The sequence below is a fragment of the Ovis aries genome, chromosome 17 (assembly GCF_016772045.2).
Source record: "Ovis aries strain OAR_USU_Benz2616 breed Rambouillet chromosome 17, ARS-UI_Ramb_v3.0, whole genome shotgun sequence".
Taxonomy (NCBI): Eukaryota; Metazoa; Chordata; class Mammalia; order Artiodactyla; family Bovidae; genus Ovis; species Ovis aries.
The window spans coordinates 66,485,154-66,504,123 of record NC_056070.1 but is presented as its reverse complement, the minus strand read 5'-3'; the positions used below and the strand labels follow the sequence as shown (position 1 = coordinate 66,504,123).

Here is an 18,970-nt window from a genome sequence, read left to right as displayed (position 1 = left end):
TAGGTAATAAATACTAAAACATAGAGTGGTGGGCTTCCCGGGTGGCTCAGTGGCAGAGAATCTGCCTGCCAGCGCAGGCTCAATCCCTGGGCCGGGAATCCCCTCGAGAAGGAAGTGGCAGTTCACTCCAGTTTTCTTGCCTGGAGAATCCCACAAGCAGAGGGGTCTCGCGGGCTACAGTCCATGGGGTCGCACAAGAATTGGACGTGACCTAGTGACTAAAGAGCACATAGTGACGATGCTTGCAACGTCAAGTGACAGGGTGAGTGTGCCTGCTGCCACTGCCGTAGACCTAAAAATGGTTAGGGTTGAAAACTTGGTTAATGTGTATTTTCCCACAATTACAAATGAAATCTATATTGTATTGGCTTTTAAGGGCACAGTCTTGAGAAAAGATTAGCAGAGTCCACTCTGGTTCCTGGAAAATGCCACTGGTTCCCCCTCCCCACAAATTACACACTCCTTTTAAGCCACAGTGATCCTCTGCGTATGAATTAGTTTTTAATATCAAAATGGTCTTTTCCACTAACGAAGCTGCATTTATGGGTGAAAGCAAAAGGCCAAGTTCACACTTCATTGCTGGATACACATAAAAGTATGTTTAATCAACAGCAGAATTTCCATCCCCACAGTTTGCATCCCCGGGAGGCAGTGACATGGAAAGCATCCTCTCTGGTCTCTTCAAGCAAAACAGTGGGTTCCCTGGGTAGATGCTCAAGAGGGCCTTTGGGGTCTTTTGTGGGGATGGGACCAGTCCCCCCCAGGGAATCCCCCAGCTCAGTGTGTGCAATATCAATATCTACGCAAGCACAGCCCCCAGCAGGGACCACCGTGGCCTCTCCCTCCACACTGGCTGTTAAAGGATTGAGTCGCCTCTTCCAGCTGGGAGGCCAGCTCCCGGGCTCCTGAGGTACAGCTCCCAGCGAGCTCGATGCTCAGAGGAATCCAGGCCAGAGTGAGCATTGGCAGGCCGGGCTCTGGGGTGGAGAACAGAATTGCCTTCCTGGGCTCGGCTTGCTCTAGTAGTAAGTCAAGGACACACACACACACTCACACACAGAATCCCAGAATCCCACCACCATCCTCAGTCTCAAAGGTGGCCTACTCCCAATCCTTCTGTCTCCATAAGGTTTATTACCCAGCAAGACACATTTTTCCCTCCCTGGGACCAGCCTCTTGGAAGCTTCCTCCAAGCCTGCATGTCCCTTGCAGCCACACGGGACTAACAGGGTCCCTCTCCAGTGAGACTCGCCTGTGGACTTCCAGCCCCAGGACCACGTCCCCTCAGGTCTTCCCCCAGACCAGCATGACCATTCCAGGGGCTTGGGACGACATGATTTTAAGACTGTTCCTCCAACCTGTCTGTCCCCTCGGCCAGGCCCCTGCCTGGCAGGAACACGGCCCTCTTTATCTTAAGATGGATCTGAGGATCCACCACCTTTCCAGAAGTTCTAACCAGTTTCCTAAAATTTGGCGAGAACATGTTACCAGCATCTCAGAATTCCACCTAGGCTGAAACAGTCACGTTGTCAGCCTAGAACTGAAATCTAACATCTCCCCTCCTCAGATCACATCCACAACCACCCCCACCCCACCACCCCCACCATTGCCCTTAGGATAAACTCCCTGGCAATACCATCTGGTATGTGTCCACTTCCCCTCTGTCTCCCGCTTCGTCCCCTACAACACTTCCAGAACTTCTTCAGTCCTCTCTGACCCCCAGAACTCTGTGTCCTCCCTTCTCGCCACCACATTCTGCCCAGCCAGGACTCTGCTCAGATGCCTTCCTCTTCAGAAAATCTACTGGTGGCCCACAGCCCACTCTACCCCACACCCGCTCTAAGCATAGCATTAAAGCTTAATAATGCTTTAATACGCTAGCATTAAAGCTCCTGAAGGTTGTATGATGTTTAATCACCACTCATCCCTGATGCCTAGCACCGCCCCTGGCACACAGCAGGTGTTTCTCATCCTTTGCCTCCTGGGCACTTCCACAGGCCCATCACCCCTATCATGGTGCCCACCTCACTGCATTACCTGTTTTATTTCTGTCTCCCCCACCAAGCTAATCAAGCACTATGGAAAAACCTGTGCGTGGGTCCAAGACCCAGAGCAGTGCCGGGCACATAGTAGGTCCTCAGCATCATCAGGTCTTTGCAGTTGAATAAAGAGGCCCCCCCAGAATGGGAAATGTTACCAGTGAAATGAAGCGAGGCGGCCACTAGAGGGCAGCAGGCATGTGCTTCCTCTGTGCAGGCTCCCCCTCTTCCCAGGTTCTGATGTGTCCTCTCGCCTTCCCTTTGCAGCTCAGGCCTCTGGATCACCCTTCAGACCTCACCAGCGGCTCCACAAGTTTAGCTCTGAGTCTGTGACTGTCAGAGAGGCTCTCAACCCCACAGCAGCATTCAATGACTCAAGCAAACTGCCCGCAAAGCCTCCAGGCAGGACTCTGACCCTGCCCCTGAGCTGATCCAATCCTCCAGGCTCTGCTATAAGCTGTCCTCTCCCACAGACCCTGACTACCAGACAAAACCAGCAAAACAGCCCCTCTTATCCCCCCTCCCCAGCCTCCTGGTTTCCCCTCTTACACCCACCCAGGAACCCCCGGACTCAAGCTTCTCCTCTGTTCCCAGAGCCTCCCCCAGCCCTGAAGAGACTCCCCTCCAGCCACATTCTGGTCCTCCCAGGGCAGCTGGTTGCACAGAAGTTCGAAGAGAAAGCTGAGCTAATTGACACCAAGGTGTCAGTGGGTGATGGGGTTGTAACCTGAAGTTTTCTGTCTTAAGGCTTCCAAACTCTGAAGTCCCCAAATCAAGGACTCTAGACTCTCAGCTGGTGACTGATGACTCCAATGGCATCTCCTCTCTACACACTAGACAGGCCTTTGGGGCGGGGGTGGGGGGCTACAAAAGCTGCAGGCACTAATACAACTATCAGGCTATTGTATAAAAGAACCAGAATATGAATGCAGGTTATAAGGGGTTAATAGGATATGTCTAGCGGCCAAAATCTTGGAAGGCTGAGTATGCTTCTGACCACCCACCACCACCCCACCCGCCCCACAGCAGACACCACTCCTCCATTCGGCCTGAGCCACAGCCCAGCCCCAGCATCTCCTTTTGAGCACCGAGGTCTTCCTGACTTCAGCTGGCTCTTCCCCAGAGCCGTCACCACGGCCCACACGACTAGCTCCGCCTCTCCCCGTGTTAGTCAAGTCCCAGCCATGCCGACATCCAAGCTGTTAATAGTAATAGTGACGAGGAGTGTTAGACCTGTTGTTAGTCAGAAAGAAATCCACAAGCCGTTAGTTTCTGCTGAGAGGAACAGATCAGGGGGCAGGAGTTAGTCAGGTGAAGGAGAGGTTAATTAAGAGCAGGTCAGAGCCAGGCCAGGAGCCTGGAGCCCCCCAAGATGGGCTGGCTGTTAATGGTCAGCCCCTGGGGCAGCCAGGGCGAGGCAAGGATTAGCTGGGTGGGAGCAAGAGTTAGTGCAGAGGAGCCAGAGATTAGCCCAAAGAGACCAAGGTGCCTACTGGAGGTGAGGCATAAAATCACCCCCAGGTGTGGCCCTGGCTTAGCGGCTGGCGGGCTCTGGGGTAGACAGGCTGGGGCAGGGACATGGGGGTGAAAAGAACAAGGAGCCAGGGTGAATTTCTGACTGGCCCAAGGCGTGCAGGGCCCTGTGGGCGCCGGGGGTTCATTGGTTGCTTCCCACTTTCTCCCGCAGACCCCCTGCCCAAGACCTGCTTTCCTCACAAACTTCAGATCTGCTGTTTTCTCAAGCTTCCCAGTGTGGACTGCCCTTCCCAGTGTGGACTGCCCTTCTCAAAGGCATCCGTAGGGAAAATGGACCACACCTACTTCTGGCGTGGGAAACCGGATCTCGCAGCTCCATGGGTGGAGAAGGGCCCCTCTAGCTAACTCCCTGTCGTTTGAACGGCCCCCGTCACTCATCTCTTTGGTCACTCCTCTTCACCGCCTTGCGATAATGCAGAAATCCCCCTCTCACTGACTAACGGTGTAACAAATACCCCTCTTCCCATTCTTCAAATATAGGAAATGCCCCCTTTGTCTGACTTCCTATACCAAACGCTGCCCTCAGTGATTTCCACCGCGGTTAAGACCCTTTCAGTGACTTCCAGTGCGGAGGAAGTCATCACTTACTGACATCCGGCGAGGGACAAGCCCCTTTACTAACTCCCTTGAGGGACACGCCCCCTTTGTTGACTTCCTGTGCAGGACACGCCCCTCAGTGGCGCCCCGCCTCTATCAGCCACTTGCCCAGTAAGAACCTCTGCCCCCACTTCCCTGGGAAGGACGACCCAGAGGCCCCTTCTCTCCTCTCCCTTGGCTGGAAGGAGACCTGCAGGCCTCCACCTTCACACCACAGAGGTTGCCCTGCTCCGGCCAACTCCCAGTGGCCCCCAGACTCTGCGCAGAGGAGAGACGCTGTGCTCAGAGGCCGGCCTCCCTCTAGAACCGCAGGAGCCCCTCTTCCTCCGGGCCTTCGCCCCCCTCAGACCTGACCCAGGGGACTCTGAACTCACAGCCAATCGGGGCAGCAAAGTAGGGCATCTGTCTGCAGGACCAGCCTAGGACGTCTGCTTGCCAAAAGGAGGGGGGAACTATCCCCCCCCACGGGGGCCCAGAGCTCGGCAGGGCTGGGGTTAGTAAGAAGAGAAAAGAGGGTTAGTAGGGACTGGGTTAGTAAGTCAGAGCACAGCACCAGCGGACAGGGGCACCTCAGCAGACACACACGGGAATCGCTAGGAGAAAAGGAAGAACACACTCGGGTCCGTTAGTTGGTTAGGGGGGGTGGTCGGGGTGCAGTTGAGGCCCCCCCCGCCCCGGGGTTAGACGAGTTAGTAATTGAACAAAAGAACTGCCTATAGGGAAAAAGCTGAGGAGAGGAAGAGTGTGGGGAAAGACACAGTTAAGGGTTCAAAGCAAGTGTCTGGCCCCAGGCAGAGGGGTCTGTGTGCAAACCACCTAGAGGGACCAGGGCCTGCCAGGGGACCCGATGGGTCCAGTTTTCTGGGCCTCCCGCCCCCACCTCGCATAAATGTGGATTAAGTATCTGCCATGTGTCAAGAATTCTATCCTCCTGGGAATGCTCACGGCCACCCGGGAGGCGGCCTCCCATTCCACTGCCGAGGAAACGGACTCAGAGAGGCGGGGTGACTCGCTCTCCCAGTCGCCGCCCCCCACCCCCCCCCCCACCCCAAGCAGGAAGCGGCAGAGTTGGCAAGTCCTGTTTGCACGCCCGGTCCTGGAATGTGGGTCTGCACAGAGATCCCAGGCCACGGGCAGGGCCTTCCGGAGCCTCGTCTGCCCCCACATCCCCACCCCTGGGAAGGCCCGTGAGCTGCGAGGTTAGTAGGATCTGGCTGCGAGGGGCGGGGGGGCGGGGGGGGGGCGGTGGTTAGTAGGGCATGCTCGGGCCTGGTTAGTGGGTTAGTTGGTTGGCAGAAGGCCAGGCACCTCGCCACAGGCCACAGCGTCCCGGCCGAGCCCTGGGTTAGTAGGTTAATCCCACCATGCAACACTGCCCCAGCCGCATCTCCAGAGGCCGCCCGCCCCCGCCAGCCAGGGAGCCGGGCCTGACCAGGGCAGGGGGTCTGCCGCCAGTGCCTCAGCCCCGCCCCCGGGATAAGACTGTCCACGTGAACCCTGCCCAAAAGAATCGGCGTCCCTGCTTCTCGTCGGTGGTCCTCAGGGCCCCTCCCCCAGCCACTTCAGATCCCCCGAAAATGGACCCTGCTGGTCCTGGCTGGAAAGACCCCCTGCCTGGTCCTGGTCACTGCTTCCCAGAAGGCTGGATCCTGTCACACTCAGGCACACGCACACACGCACATACCAGCATCTTCTCACAAGAGGTCTGATACCCCAGAGTCACTGGCTCCAGTGGACAGCTCCCTCTGTCCCCCACCGCCAGGCATCCGGCTACCCCAGCAGCTGGCCGGCCCTTTCCACAAACGCTCCAGCCAAGTAGAGCTCCCCTGACTCCTGCAGCCGAGTCTGACTCACCGGCCCAGGGAAAGCGCTGCCTTGCCAGCCGCTGCTCCGGAGCCCCTGAGTGTGCCCTAGTTTTGTCATCTCCTATCACGGTTATCATTCTCCCACGGAAACCCCAGCCTGGACTCTCTGCGGTTCTAAATGATGCTCCATAAGAAAAGGGTTTTGTTGCCAGTAAAGCTTGGGGGAAAATACTTAGTCCTCTGTCTGTCCTTGAGTATTCCCATCAGTGCTTTTACAGGCTTTGATAAGTCCTGCACTACAGAAACCTACTGAGTTTTAATTTTTTTTTTTTTTTAAGAGCAATGACATCCCTTAGAACTTTGGGAATCGCTTACCTAATTTCCCTTGGAAAACTCTCATTTAAGCCACATCTTTCTCATCCTCCCAAAGTCCTGACTAGTTCTGCCTCCCTAGGAAGCCTTTCCAGCCTACTCTGGGCTCTCCCTCCCTCCCACCCACTGGGGTGCCCTTAGAACCTGTGCCTCAGGAGACTGTTTTCTGCCCATCCGCTCATTCTCTGTGTGGACTGGTTTCCTCCACTTGGCATGGCTGTGAAACCCTGCCGGCTTGAATCGCGGCCATATCTGTACTTCTGTCCCCCTCAAATGAGCAGCACAGGGAAGGACTCACAGCAGGTGCTCAATTCTGATGAGACGGGTAGATACTAAATTCCCCAGGAAGCATTCAGAGCTACTGTGGAGGCCATGCCAGGCAGTGGATTCCTTGACCTGATTAGAAAGGGATATTAAAAACATAAGAGGGAAAGGCTTCCCTGACAGTCCAGGGGTTAAGACTGCACGCTCAGCACCATGGGCACAGGTTCGACCCCTTGTCCAGGATCTAAGATCCCACATGCCACCCCATATAGCCAAAAACAAACAAACAAAAAGATAGAGCTGGGAAAGCACTGGTCAGAAACGCCTCTGGATCAAAGATGCAGAGTTTACAGTCCAGGGTGCCCAAAAGAGAGAAGCCCTAAGTCCAAACTCCCAGACGGACGGGAGTGTTTACTGAGCACCTACTAAGAGTCAGGCGCTGTGCCAGCCGCGAGACCTCACTGACTTCTCCCTGTGCCCCGCCCCCGGGTGAGCTGATGGTTCCTGCTTCAGCGTGGCAATCGGACTCACAGGGGTGACGTGACTTGCCCAAGGTTGCACCTCAGAGCATAACCCTCAGGCTCCAAAGCCCAGGCTCTTCACAGGACCCTCCTCTCCCGGGGGCTCCTCTCCACTGCTCTGGGTTCGGCCAGTCCCGTGTCTCTCCCAGGCTCCCAGGGCCCACCTCGCACAGGACCTGCCGCACCGTTTCTGCTTCCCATGTCTCTGCTTCTCCTTCCCCTCCCCATCGGGGGTGGCAATTCTAAAGGGGAGATGGCTCTAGCTTCCAGGTTTGTGGTGACCACCTGCTATGGACTGAATTGTGTCTCCCTCTAAATTCACAGCCGCAGTGTGACTATATTTGGAGGTAGGGCTTTGGCATAGGTATTAAGGCTAAATGAGGTCATAAGGATGAGGCCCTAATCCCATAGGACCAGTGCCCTTATAGGAAAGGGAAGAGATGCCTGATATCTCTTTCTCTCCTCTCACACACACTCTCTCTGCGTATGCAGAGAGAAGGCCATGTGAGAACACAGCAAGAAGGTTCTATCTGCCGGCCAGGGAGCTATGGCTCACCACAAACCATCCCTGCCACCTTGGTCTTGGACTTCCAGCCTCCAGAACTATAAGAAAATACATTTCTGCAGTTCAGCCATCCAGGAGTGGAGTTCCGTTATGGCAGCGTCCCTTCCTGCCCCAGGAAAAGGACATCAGGCTCTTGAGCTTCTCCAGGGAAGGCCATAGCCACCCTCCTGCAAGCACTGAGGCTGGCCCCCCGGGGGGACTGGAGAAGGGGAGGGCATGTGAGCGAGCCCACCACCCTGTGATGGGGAAGCTGTCCCTGTGCGTAGCCTACCCTGCCCACCTCTGCTTCCCAGGGATGAGGGTGACCAGGAGCAGGAGTCTGAGACTGGGCCAGGGTGAGGCTGATTCCAGACTATTCCCTTTGGATGTCAGGAGCCAGGCCCAGGGTCTGTCTCCCTCACAAGCCCCCTGGCTGGGGTCTTCTCCTCTCTTGGAAACCCTCTCCTTTCAGGATAACCTCTCCCAGAGCTCCACAGCATTAGGGGAAGGCCCAAGCTCCCCTGAGGCCTAGACTGCCTCCTCCTGGTGACCATCAGGGAAAGAAGCTAGGAAGAAGAACCCCAGAAGCCTCCAGAAAAATGAGAATCACTCACACATAAAGAGCATAAGACAGACTCCAGCCCACCAACGCCCCGAGCTTCGTCCCCCCTCCACCCCACTGGCAGCTCGTCCCTGACGCCCATCCACAGGTTCCTGCCCCCATCCTGCAGGTCCTGTGAGACCCAGCCTTGCCAAGGGTGTGGTCAGTTGGGCCTGGGCCCAGGCCGAGCTCCACCCGGTCACCGGCGGGGATGGGAGGAGCAGTGAGGTCTTCACAGGGTCAGGAAGGGCCCCCAGTCCTGGACAGAGGTGGGGACAGGCAGGCAGGTCCAGGCAGATGCAGAGGGGATGGATGGTAGGCTGCCAGCCTCCCTCACGCTCCACCACTGTCCTCAGCCGAGCACCAACCAGGAGGGGCCTTTATCCAGGGGAGGCCCAGGAGTTAGGAAGGATGAGATCTTCGGGGAGCTGTCCAGGGTTCCAGAAAACCAGCGAAGACTGCTCCCTGTATCACCACTGCCAGAGTCCAGAAGGAGGGCGGGCCAGGAGTCCTAGAGACACAGCCGGGGCAGCGCTGCCTGGAGGGGGCACAGCGAGTGAGGAGGGGGGCCCGGCCTCCACCCAAGGCTAACCCACACCTGGCGGGGGACACCCTCAGAGACCCCCGTGCCACCAGTGCTGAGACAGGGTAGGGCAGGGGCCTTGGATGCTAGTAATGCATAGAGAGGGTGCCCCACCTTGACAGGGCCAGCAGGGTGTATGGAAGCAACACAGAGCGCCCAGAGCTGGCCCTGCGGACATCACGGGCAGATGAGAAGCAGGGGTCCAGGTGGGCAGAAAGGGCCTTCAGAGTCCTTGGGAGGCTCGACATTCCTGCTGGGGGAGAGGGGCTCTGCACCACCCTTTGCCAGCGCACACACACACAGGCACAGACACACACACACACACACACACACACACACACACACACACACACACACACACACCTCCCAGGATGGGGAGCTCATTCCCTCACACAGACGGTGATAAAGCACATTCTTACACGAAGATCTGAGAGGGCAGGACCACATCTCACGTTGACCTCCGAATCCTCAGTTTCTATCCAGGAGAAGGTGCTCAGTCCACATCTGCGCTGAATGAAGGCACGTGCTGAAATCTGTGCCGTGGACCTGCCAGCCGTGGTCGTGACTCAGTCCCACCACCTCCACCAACACCACACACAACAAGCCTTCCAGCCCCCAGCTCCCGTCAGGAGCGTTTAGGCAGGGCTTGGGTACCCAGGCTTACCTGGCAGTGCCCTGATCCCAGCTCCTACCCCACGGAGACCCCCACAGGCCCATCCTGGAAGACAAAAGAGCCAACCGCAACACAGGAGAAAACCACACCCAGGCCCCCTCCCTAGCCCGGGCCAGACCTCTCTGCTAAGGAGACAGCCCTGGCCTGGGACCCAGGGAGGCTGGGCCCAGGCGCACCACCCCCACCCCCCTTCCCCCCACCCTAGAAAACCTTTCGCTTTCCAGAACACCTCCCTGTTCCCTGCCAACAGCAGCATGGGACCCCAGAGAGAGCAGGGCAAGCTCAGCTTGAGTGAGTGCATGGAGCAGGGCGAGAAGCCGGACATCTTATCCCAGCTCTGCCATCCCGTGTCATGCTGGACCGGCGGCCCCTCCCTCTGGGTCCCAGGGTCCTCCCAGTCCAGACATTCACCTAAAGTGCAGTAACCACCCTCAGTTTGAGACAGAGGATGGGAAGCAGAAGGCCCAACCTCAGTTATCTTTCTGCTCAACACCCCCCCACCCTCATCCCCTATCCTCTTTTCTGATGCCCCAGAAAAAGAAAAGGTGGGGAGCCAGATGGTGGGCTGGGGCTCTTTAGCAAAATCCCCGTGTCTCCAGTGTGGAGAAGACCAGAGGATGCCCCAGATCCTGAGCCAGGACCACCTCCCAGGCTTCTCTTCCAGTGACAGCGAAGCTATCTTAGGGCTTCCCCGGTGGCTCAGTGGTGAAGAATCCGCCTGCTAACGCAGGAGACGAGATGCAGGTCTGATCCCTGGGTCAGGAGGATTCCCTGAAAAAGGGAATGGCAACCCACTCCAGTGTTCTCGCCTGGGAAATCCCATGGACAGAGGAGTTACAGTCCATGGGATGGCGAAGAGTCAGACATGACTTAGGGACTAAACAGCAAACAGCAGCAGAGTTATCTTCATCCACAGGCAGGCCTGGGCCCGTTCACCGTATCTTCAGAGCCTGCTGTCAGCACTTGGACTTGGGGGCCCGGGCCCAGAGCTGGAGACGTGCTCAGACCCTTAAACCAAGAAGCATGCGCCCTGGGGTCACAGTGCCAAGGTCCCCACTTGACTGCCAGGCAAGAAAAGGAGACCTAGCCAAGTTTTATAAATATGATGACAGAGGACAAGAACCAATAAGGGAAGGGCCAGCCCAAATCACCAGGAGTCCCCAGGCTCCTCCTGACACCAGATCTACAGGTGCGCAAGATGAAGCTACTCAACTCAGCTCCCCAGAAGTCCCTGAGGGTGGAGTTTGTAAAATACTAGCCTTGATGTCAAAAGTAGGGTAGGAAAATTACTCTCTGGGGCCCCACAAAATGGGGACAAGCTTTTTCTTTGTATCTTAGGCATAGGAAAGCGAATGAGCTGGAGCGCTGATTTCTCCCTGGATTTGGGGATTCAGGGATGCTGTACTTTGCTCCACAGACCAGTAGAGGGCAGGAGAGGGCAGGCTGGTAGGCTGTGGGCTGGGAAGCTGGAATACTTATCTGCAAGGCTGCTTCCCAGTGTGGTCCTGAACATCTCCAAGAACCCGGAAATTCCCTTCCTTCTCCTCTGTCTCAGAAACTTGCTTGCACTCTGTGAACAGACCCTGCACCACTCAGAGGAACATTGTTTACACACAATAACAATACTTTCCCCGACCCTGTGAACCCAGACTCCCTGATATGAATAAATCAACGGAGGTTTCAATGGAAACTTCAGCTCCTGCATCAAGCTGACAGTTGTTTAGGAGGGTATAAAGGGCTCTGAGGTCAAACAAACATGAGTGAGATGATGGCTTCCAGACCCCATGTCCCCAACGTGTGACTCAAGGCTAATTATTTTCAAAAGCTCAACCAGTGTCTGGCGCACAGGGCGTGTTTCCAAAAATTATCCTCCCCAGTTAATGATTTAAACTTTGAATAAATCTTTCAGTAACACTGATGGGCCATATTTATCCTGCAGGGTTAATAAGCCTCCCGGGGCGGTGGGTGTATACACCCCACTTAGGAAGCACAGATCAAATATAAATCCCGTCTTGGTGGATGGATAAGTAAGCTTGTAGTTGTCGTTGGTAGTCCAGACATATAATATTAAAATCTCCTCAGCGATAAACAGGAACAAGCCATTGCGACATACCATGACAGGGACAGACTTCAAAAATAGTATGACTGAGTGAAGGGAGCCAGGCCCAAGACAGACTGTATGGTTTCTGTTTATACGAAAGTCCGGAAAAGGCAAACCTCTGCAGACAAAGCATACTAGAGGCTGCCAGGGAGTAAGACTGGGCTGGGGATTAGCGGTAAACGGGGTGAGGGGTCTTACGGGGCCAGCGGAAGTGCTTTAAAACTGATCTCTAGCGGTGGATGCAGAATTTGGTAACATGACGAAAACTCACTGAACTGTGTGCTCAAAGTGGATGAGTTATACGCTATGCCTCTCAGGGCATAGTTAGACCCAGAAAAGGGGACTGAATTGCTGACAAGACAATGGCAAGTTTAAACCTCAAAAACATGCTGAGCAAAAAAAGAGTCAAGCATAAAAGATTTCCTAATGATGAAACTTTAGGGAAAATGTCAAATCTGTAGACACAGGAAGCAGTTCAGTGGTGTCCTGAGACTAGGCGGTGATTTAACAGGGGGACTTGTAGGGTGATGCAACCGTCTGATATCTTGACTGTGGTGGTGGCCACACAGATGTGTACTTTTATCAACATCGAAATGTATGCTTTAAATGAGTGCCTTTTCTGGCATGTAAATGATCCCTCAGTATAGTTCACTTTCCAAAAATCATCTAGAACTGATGACAGAGGGCAAGACTCAAGAAGGGTCAGGCCAAAGGCCACACAGGGACCTGGGGGTGGGCTCCCAGGTCCCAGCGTCTCAGGTTCCATTACTCCACAACAGACCCCACCCCACCCCTACTTCAAGGTGAGGAATCCCATCAGGGAAGCCTTGATTGAGGGACTGGACCCCAGAGAACCCTAGAGGTCCCGCCTGCCTCTGAAATCTACAAGTTTTCTCCCACACATGTGGGTTTCCTGGTGGACCTGACCACACAGCTTGAGACTGGCCTCCCTAACCCCCAGGAGCACACAGGAGAGGAAGGGTCACCTTGGTTACTCCTTCGATGCTGGTGGGGTCGTGGCGGCCACGTGAATGTCTGGAACCACACGGGTTAGGCAGGGAGATGCCTCCGGCTGTCATCGAGAGAAGGAAAGATGGGGTGGGAAATGTAGCCGTGGGTGCGCTGGAGAGTAGATGTCAGCCTCTGTTCCGAAATCACAGCATTTGCCAAAACTGATCTCCTGGGATGCAGATCGGAAGAGAAATGAGAAACCACAAGTATCTTGGTGGGGCCAGTGCCAACCGGAGCACCCAAAGGTGCTGGAAAGGACATGGGCTTCCGGTCCTGCTCTGGCACCTTGAGCAGCTGCTTTGCTTCCTGAGCTGCTCCTCTCGTCCACACGGTGGGGATAATAATGGCGCCTGCCATACAGGGGCTGTTGTGAGGATTACATGAGGTGGTAACTGGTATCTCTTAGCTTGCATTCTCTTCTTTTCTTACATTGTTATGACTACAATTGTCTGCACTGTTCATTAATACCATCCACGGATACTCAATTTTCCCCCTACACTCTGCGCTGATCGTTGTAATGGAGGAAAAGCTGCCAGGGAAAAATGCATTTGGTGGCATTTTAGGATCCCTCTGGGTTTGAGGGCTTTTTTTTTTTCCCCTGACTCTGGAATAAAATAGCTGCTCAGAGAGCTGAGGCATCAGAGAGACGCTGGCCTACATTGCTGTGGATGAGTGAGTGCTGGGAGATGATGGCAGCTCCTGGGAATAAGAGGGTGTGAAAGGCGCCTTGTGGCAGACTTGCGGAGGAAGAGAGGCTTCTGCACACGCGCACAACACCGTCTCACGACACCTTCCAATACAAACCTACACAAAAGGGGAGCTTCAGTGTCCACACCTCTCTCAAACAAGGGGACCCCTGAGCTATAGGTATGGGGGATTGCCTACCTGACAAAACAATGGGTTGGATTTTTTTACTCCCATTTTACAGATGAAGAAACTGAGGTTCAGAGTCCAGGGCCTTGCTCCAAGATCATCCACCAAGAAAATGATGCAGCTGGATTCTAACCAGGCCTGTTGAGGCCCTAAGGGAGGGAAGGCTTCTGTTCAGATATGGGGGTGGGAGTTAAAAGGGAAAAGACCCGGAAGGGCTGTTTCAAATGTAAACACTGGTCATCAGTGTTACTGTGAGAGAACTCAGGATAACTGCTAAACCATCTGGGTCAGTTTATTCCAGTCGCTTCTATGGTCTTGAGGCAACCAATTATGTTCCCTTTTAAGAGCAGAGGTGGGGTACTGTAGTAGTTTCAAATTCTTCAGAGCCAGACTAGTTCTAGATTCAAGTCCTGACTCTACAACTAACCTGCTGTCTGACCCTGAGCCAATCATTTCACCTATCTGAGCCTCCAGTTCCCATCTGTAATGCCCAATTCTCAGCCTTTCCATGGGGTCTCCAAGCGGCAACTCCCAGTAAGAACTTTGGTTAACAAATGGCAGCTGGAGTCGGATACCATTAATCACCTATTCCACACCTCTGAACACAGGTTAGTTCAGCCTCTCCCGCCCCTCCATGACTCACCTAGTAGCTTCCAGGGCCCACCTGGCACCCTAGGGGAGTAAGGGACACCTGCCTCGTCTGATCCGGTCAGCCTGGCGAGGGACGAGGGGACAGATGTCACCCTCAGCCAGCCTTTGCCTCTACTGAGCATCGCTGGCTATTGTTCCACGGAGCTCCAGCTGACAGATGAGCTGTGCCTCAGAGAGGAGGGGGAAGGATCCCTTCCAAACAAAAGACTAGCCTTTAAGTTGTTCCCCAGCCCATTGAGCCTGCACAATGGCCCCAATGCCCTAGAAACACCACTGTTCAAACAGCCTGAGATCTACCCAGGAGAGAAACCAACAAGCCCAATACAAATGAAAGCAAATAACTAGATGTCTCTACAAGATTCAGGGGCAGTGGAAGTGCATCCACCAAAGCAGCCACGTCTCTACTGGGTGTTGGGCACTTTACACACACAGGTTCAGAGCCTCATGATCGCCTTTTAAGGGCAAGTATTATGCTTACCACTCTGCAGATGAGGAGACTGAGGCTCAGAAAGGGCAATGACTTCCTCCTGAAACTGACACAGAGCGTAGGGTGGGGGGAGGATTCGCACACAGATCCCTGTAGCTCGGTGCCTTCTCTTTCTACCACACTATGCTGCCTGGAGGAGGGATCAGCTCAAAGAGAAGAATCCTGCCCTGGGCAGGAGCAGGGATGAGGTCCAGAGAAAAGATCCTTAAGAGAAAGATTTTTAAAAACAACTGGCAGGACCAGTAATAAGGAGACACCAACCCTGTTGACAGTGATTTCTGCCAAGGGCATAAAAATATGGAGAAACTCCTCTGATGAAACCTTTTAAAAGCATTATACACAGAGCACAAATTCACTTAGTATTTTCAAGAACAGAAAATATACCACAGGGAAATATGTGAAAATGGTAGAGTAGTTATTCTTGGATGACAAAATTTTGGACTTTTCATCCCTTTTGTTTTCAGTGTTTTCCAAATCTTCTACAATTATCATGCATTCTTTAAAACTTACTATGTTCATCTTAAAGATCACCAGAAAATTTTATGTTTGAATTCATCTTGAATACCAGTAGAGAGAGTGGTCCTTCTAAATCTCGTGGTAAGTTACCTTTCCTTTGAGCAACGCCAAAGAATTCACCTCTCTCCTCCCTGAAGGAGTGGAGAGATAGACCGAAAATGCAGCAAGAAGGTGTAGGGTAGATTTCAGAGACTTTCTCAATGGCCAGCATCATTAAATAACAAAATAGGCGGGCAAGGGAGCCATAGGGACGTTACCCTTAAAACAGGCTTCCCAGGTGGCTCAGACAGTAAAGAATATGCCTGCAATGCGGGAGACCCAGGGTTCAATCCCTGGGTGGGGAATTCGATACTTGGGTCAGGAATTTGGTCCTCGGGTTGGAAATGGGTCAGGAAGATCCCCTGGAGAAGAGAATGGCAACCCACACTCCAGTATTCTTGCCTGGAGAATTCCAGGGACAGAGGAGCCTGGCAAGCTACACAGTCCATGGGTTTGCAAAGAGTTAGATACCCTCAAAATGTTTTCAACATGAAATTAACCAACCTCAGTGTGGGATGAGCTTGAGGCCACCCAAAGCTAACCTCTGCCCAAGTTTCCCCGGGGATACCTTTTTACCCAGAGTGGTTCTGGGCCGGGGGTGAGGGGAGAGGTCTGGCCATCGGCACGGTGAAGAGGAGGAGGGGGTCTGAGTGAACCTCCAGACGCCCAGCCCCACCCTAGCCCTGCTGACTCATCCCCTGGCCACGTGGCCCGGACATCTGCCGCTACCTGAAGCAACGCCCCTGAAGTCTGAGCACCGCTGTCCTCAGGTTTCCCAGTCTGTCGAGTGGAATTACTCATCCCTCCCCTCCTCCACCAGCCCCGGCAATCGCGAAGCTCCCCAGCTTTCCCAGATGGGGACCGCGCTTTCGGTCGCCCGAAGGAGCCGCTGGGCCCTGGGTCTCACTCGGCCTGAGGCTGAGCACGGAGAAAAACAAAGCCGTTCTCTCCCCGCCCCTCCCCGCAATACCACCTCCTCCCTCCCCCCGCCCCACCCCCAGCAGCAGGTGGGGCGGTTTCCCCGCGCCCGCACTGCAGTGGGGTGAGCGCGCCAGCAGTCCCGGCGCAGGGCAGCTACCGGTCTGGAGCCCCCGAGGTTGAGGGTAGGGGCATACGGAGCCCCCAGCCTCCCTCACAGCCGAGAAGCAGTGTCTCCAACCGAGGGTCCTCCAGTAGGGGAGAGCAGAGATCGGGCCCCCTCCCTCCCAAACCCCCAGCCTCTCTAGAGAATGTATGGGAGAGATGTGGGCGGAGAGCTGGGGGTTCTGGGGTCTCCGCAGACCCATTTAAGGATACAACGTGGGCTTTAGAGTTGCACCAATCTGGATTCAAAAATACCTGGCTGTGTGACCTTGGACCTGTCGCTAACCTCTGGAGCTCAATTTCCTCATCTTTAAAATGGGACGCTTACCACCTCCGGGGACTGCTGTGAATATGCATACAAAGCACTAAGCTGCTGCTGGCAGAGAGTTCTCCTCGACCTGATGTATTATTACCATTATCGGTACCATTATTCTTCTCAGTGAAGAGGTTCTCCGGCCCTCGGCATCCCTCTGGACGCCGGACATCCAGCATTTGAGTCCTGAAGTGGAGAATGGGCAGGCGCCAGGGTGGGGGGTTGGCGGGGGGACTAGGTATGAAACAACGAGGGCGGGGGGCTCAAGAACCCTGCTCCGCATCCCATCCCCCACCTCCAGCTCTGAGACCGCGGAGGGGCCCTCCAAGGCTTGGCTAGTTCTGGCGGGCAGAAAAGGTTCTGGGGGACTGACGCCTCCTGTTCTGTCCGGTAGCGGGGGGAAGGGAGGGTCTTTGTTTCCCCTCAGATCAGGACTGCAAGACCCCCATGGGCGCTAGACGCGCATTGCAAACTCCCCCGCTTCTTGCCCACGCCCCACCCGGGCCGGGGTCGGCTGCATTTGACAACAGCGGACTGGTGAGGCTCTTCGTCCAACAAATGAGGGCAGCTTCAGGCAAGGTTTGCCACGCCAGGCAAGGTTTGTCCCAGCCCGGGACCCTGGGACCTACCCTCGACGCCAGCCTCGGGGAAATTAGGCTGTTCCCGGCGCGCAGACAAGGATGTTTGGGCAGGGAGGGCTGTTAGAACAGGTCGGCGGCTTACCTCGGGTCCGCGGTCTTGCGGCGCCAGTGCAGAGAGCTCTTTGTGCCCCGGCTCACAGCGCAGAACTGGGGGAGCCCCTGCAGGCGCCTCCCATCGCAAACTCCTCCCCGCCCTCGTCCGCAGCCTCCCTCCCTCCGGTCCCCCGAGCGCAGCCGGCGTAGTCTTTGTAGCTGCTGCAGCGCCCATGAAATTTTAATGCGGGAGCGGCTGGCGGGCGGAGGCGCCCCACCCCCAGCCCTCCCCCCGTCTCCCCGCGCCCCTGCAACCCCACACCCTACCCTTCACCCCGTCCCGGGGTCGGGGTCTAAGTAGCGGGTACGGCCGGATGTGGGGGGAGCGCACCGACACCCCCGCGGCACAAAGAGGCGAGCGGGGCGGCGCGCTCGGCCTCCCGAATCCCAGCCCGCGGCGCTGCCATGGCAACGCTTGCCAGGCTGAACTGGACCGGGGATGGAGAGGCGAGCGGCGCGCGACTGCGGACCGGGGGAGTAGAAGCCTGGAGCTGGGGCGGGGGGAAGCGGGGGGAGTGCCTCTCGATTGACCTGCAGGGCTTGGCTGTGTGCCTCTCTATTAACCCCGCCCGTGGTCGTGGTGGACTCAAGACCTGAACCCCCGTCTGAGACCTCACAGGCTTGTTCGTGCCACTACACCACTTGGCCTAACAACTTAGAGGTGTGGCTTTTTCCCCCTCGCCTTGCCGTTTCCTTCCTACCTACTATTTTTTTCTAGAGCAGTAAGCGGGAAAGAATCTGCGGCAATGCGGGAGACCCGAGTTCGATCCCTGGGTGGGGAAGAGCCCCTGGAGAAGGAAATGACAACCCATTCCAGTATTCTTGCCTGGGAAATCCCGTGGACAGAGGAGCCTGGCGGGCTACAGTCCATGGGGTCACAAAAGTGTCGGACACGACCTAGCGACTAAGCAACAGCAAGAGCGGTAGAAAATGGTCCCAGAGCAGTCGCTCTAGACCGGGTCCCTGAGAAGCACCATTACATCACCTGGAAACTCGTTAGGAATGGAGATTCTCTGGCCTCTCCGCAGAGCTACTGGATCAAAAATGCAGGCGTAGAGGCCCAGAGATCTGTGTTTTAACAAGCCCTCCAGGGGATGCTTGAGAACCACTGCGCCAGGCCATTCCGGTGGCCTCTACACCCAGCTATCCTGGGTCAGCTCTATCCATGCCCCTTGGTGGATGGCCTGAGGCAAGTCACTCCCTTTCTGAGACTCAGTTTCCTAGACTCCGAAGTAGAGGTAATACTGGAACTCACCTCATAGGGTCGTGTGGGCTAAATGCAGGAATACCTATGGAGAGAGAAGCTTAGGACAGCCTGGCACTTAGTAAGGGCTCAAATCACATTTTAATTCCTACAATACTATGATATCTCCTTTCATTTTCACACCTCTGCATATATTATTTATCATCTCCTCAGCTCCAAAAAGGACGTTAAGGCTCAGAGAGGCAGCAAGAGATGCCCAGGTTCCTGGTAAGGGATTCAGGTGGGATTTGAACCCACCAGCTCAGGTCCCAGATTAAATAGTGATTAACTAAACTACACATCTCTTGCTGGGAGCACCCACTCCCCCGCCCCACCCCCCAGCCTTGATCTTCGGAAAATCCAGACCCAACTCAACAAAACCTG

The 18,970-nt window shown here is 55.2% G+C and overlaps 1 long non-coding RNA gene across 10 annotated transcripts; it reads right to left on the bottom strand.

Annotated features, from left to right (window-relative positions):
• Nucleotides 1-576: 576 nt before the first annotated feature.
• LOC101105359 (uncharacterized) lies at nt 577-17,399 on the bottom strand. 10 transcript variants are annotated; one of them, XR_009596940.1, is made up of 7 exons: nt 17,333-17,399; nt 16,710-16,795; nt 12,623-12,816; nt 9,527-11,105; nt 9,282-9,408; nt 8,977-9,112; nt 577-8,817 (listed from the first exon to the last, which is right to left on the bottom strand). It is a non-coding gene; the product is annotated as an uncharacterized LOC101105359 (long non-coding RNA). The 10 variants fall into 10 exon arrangements; XR_009596939.1 differs by lacking the exon at nt 16,710-16,795 and having other exon boundaries at nt 577-977; nt 6,494-8,817; XR_009596941.1 differs by lacking the exon at nt 16,710-16,795 and having other exon boundaries at nt 9,527-11,118.
• Between the last annotated feature and the right edge of the window lie 1,571 nt (nt 17,400-18,970).